We start from the raw sequence: 3669 nt of genomic DNA, 5'->3' as shown, positions 1-3669 counted from the left end.
GATGGTTTTTGTTTAAATGGTACAGAAAAATTATGAATTTAAAATTGCAAGCAAATATTTTTTAAAATTTTGTTAACTTTTCTCATTGCAGAATATAACACGTTTGTTTGTTCTCAATTATTCATCACATTGTTTTTGAGAATGCAATCAAGATTTTGGGACATATATATACTCCTATGAACTGTGAAGCCCGGATACGAGATACGATACGGATACGATACTGCACCGATACGCCGATATGGAAAATTTTTAAAAATCAAGATACGATACGGCTGGGATACGTTAATAAAAAAATTATATAATTAAATGTACTTTATAATTATAACCATTTTTTTAATATGCAAGTTTATTAACAAACACAAGAAACCAGGCTCGTAGGACATTAATATAAATATAATATTGACGATTAAGAGAAAGGGAAAGATGCAATTGATTGTGTGGTGTGGTGTGGGTCGTATGGGCACCGAAGAAAGATAAAGGAAATGTATATATATCATAGTAATATAATGTTTTTATTCTTATTTTAAAAAAAAAAACAGAAATCAAAATAATATAAAAAAACACAAGTATCCGTGCGTATCGGGATGTATCGGAAAGTATTGGATAATTATTTTTTAACAAAATAAAATTTAATATTTGGATACTCTCCGTATACGTATCGGGAAGTATCAGGCAGGTATCGGTGCAGGATATGCAGGGGATACGGTACGTCATCCATTTTGAAGTATCGGGGCTTCACAGCTTATGAACCATCCCGAATAACTTGAGTTAAATCCTGAGTTAAGATTTTAAAATAAGAAATTTTGTTAGCATTCCTATCGTATAATATAGAGTAAATTACACTCCCCTCCCCTCTTATGTTAAAATATACACTCCCCTCCTCTCTTATTCAAAACATATTAGAAAATATTTCACTCCCCTCCTTTGAGAGAAGATTGAATTACATTTCCCTCATCTCTTAAGTTAAAATCTACGCTTTAGTCCCTCAATATTTTTTTTTATTTCCAATAATCTAGTAAAGAAATAATCTAGCACGCTTCAAAGGAAAAAAACATTGCGGGTTCATTTTAATATAATCAAATTTTGAAAATCTTTCTCTATTTTTTATTCACAATTCATTAACATATATTTTTAAACCCTGTTATAAAATATGAAACAACCTAAAATAATATTAAAATATGTAAAAAATTACTAAAATCGATTAAGTATAGTTATTTAAAAGTGAATTTTGTACTCTAAATTATAAAATTAATTACAAAAATATTTAAATTTAAATTTAGATTATAAAGAAACGAATTTATATTTTTTAAATGGTGATTCAAAATTAATATATATTATAAAAATATTTATTTATGTTAAAATAGATTAAAGTGTAGTCCCTATTTAATTATTAAGGGAGGAGGTTGTAATTCAAGCATCTTATAGGGGAGGGGAGTGTATATTTTAACATAAGAGGAGATGAGAGTGTAATTCATGCATTTTTGAGGGGAGGAAAATGTAATTTACTCTAATATATATAAGTAACATTCATCATTCACTAATGCAAGTTAAATATAGTGAAGGGTTGGACTCCTACAACGAAATCGAGTTCAAACTTAATCGAGTACCACATTTAATGTCTTACATGTTTCGAATATAATATTCTCTTTCTGCTCAGTTTTTTTCCCCTCATGGTTGCTTGTGGTGCTGGTATTGACCATTTCACGAGTAGAGTGCTCAATTGCATTGCCTGGGACAATGAACTTCGTTAAAATAAAATTGGTGCATAAAAACGTTAACGAATAAATAATTCACTTAAAAAAATTTATTTTGTCTCGTATTCTTATATTCTTATATTATTGTATTTTGTGTCCTGTTATTGTATTATGAATTAAAGATTTAAAACGTCTCCTGGACGGAGGGAGTAAGATAACAAGGGCAATTCATTGATTTCTTTTTTACTCGTATTTTAAAAAATTAATGAAAAATACATAAGAAAATATGCAGTATACGCTTGATTATATTAAAATGTACTAAATTGTTTATCAAGGGAGCGAAATGTTGATTTTAACATAAGAGAAGAGATATATATTATTATTTAATAATCTTTTAGAGAAGAGAAAAGTTTATGTTCAAACATCTTTTAGAAGAAAAATATTGTCTAACTTATCGAAAAGGGTCCACCGATTATAAGATTATTGAACAGCCAAAAAGCAAGAGACTAGTTTAATAAAAGTACCAAATATTTGGGATAATTTTGATTATTTACTTCAAAAAGCATCCAAACTTGCACTCCCAAATGCTTCTGCCAATCACATAAAAAGGTAAAAAAAAGTTTTATAAGTAACTAAAAACGACAAATAATCAGAGGTTATGAGATAAAAATACTTGAGATGCTTTATTGCTTTCACTTTCAGTATTGGAAGACAGTTATACACCAATAACGATCAGTGCTTACACACTAGTTAGCAGTAGCACTATATAAGTTTCTAACTATATAAAAATGATGATATGATACTAAAGTTAATTTTTTTTCTTCCCCGTAAACATTAAAATTTGGGATATATTAAACTAGTATCTACGTGCAAATGCAAATTATTGCATGTAGTTAACAAAAAAAAAAATCCAAATGCTATATTTTGAGAAACACAAAGGACAATATTAATTCATCCTAAAACATGATTCAAAATGGGAAAACAGATATTAAAAAAGAAAAGAAAAGGGGGAAACAGTTTAAATTAGTAAAAAAATTGAACAAATTTTAAATTATTAAATTAATGATTTATTTTCTAATTCCGTTTGATTATTTACCTAGTTAATTTAATTTAAAGTATAAATAACTAGGATATTTAATTTAATTAGCCAAACTGAACTTTGTATTCTTTTAGGAACGTTTATCTTTGCACGCCTTGTGCGAGATGAATAACTCTTGGTGATTATTATATTCTATTTTGGCTTGTTAAAAAAAAAAAAACTAGGATATTAATCAAGATCACATACTTAGCATGCCTACCATTACATCTCATTCACTATGATCAACTATATATGACTTAAAATGATCTATGACTCTTTTAGAATCAAGAGAATCCACATTATCAAAATGAAGCGCAACCATCCATTGCAACGCTGTGTGAAAGCCAACAACCTCTCCCACATCAACATCACAAAGAGGAGAAAAAAAGTCTGTTTTCGCGGAACAAATGCACCTGAATCGTTTCGAAGACATATTCTAATACCTACCACTTCTCTATTGCTGGTGCCACCTTGTGACGTAGAGATATATGTTGTTCTTTGAGACCGAATATGTTGTGAAGCTCAACAATCCTCAAGGAGATGGATTGCACGCTTAACAACCTGCCTACTTGTCTCATTTTGTTGCTGCCACAACTTATTTCTGCACTTTCATAAACTCCACACATGATTGTAACAACCAATTCACTTTGGGCCGATGGTAACAGTTGGAGAAGAGAAAAAAAAAATCAGAGCATCCATATTATAATTTTGGCGGAGAGTTCTATCAATCGTATCCCATAAGTGTTCATCACGCTAAGCTTGAACAACCCATAGACATTCCAACAACACATGAATACTATCTTCATAATTAATACCGCAAAGAACACAAACAAAATGTTTCTAAAAATGATAATGATTGAATTATCACGCCAAGCTTGAACAAGGACAAACATATTT

Source organism: Medicago truncatula, chromosome 8 (assembly GCF_003473485.1).
Source record: "Medicago truncatula cultivar Jemalong A17 chromosome 8, MtrunA17r5.0-ANR, whole genome shotgun sequence".
Taxonomy (NCBI): domain Eukaryota; kingdom Viridiplantae; phylum Streptophyta; class Magnoliopsida; order Fabales; family Fabaceae; genus Medicago; species Medicago truncatula.
This window is presented reverse-complemented; position numbering follows the sequence as displayed.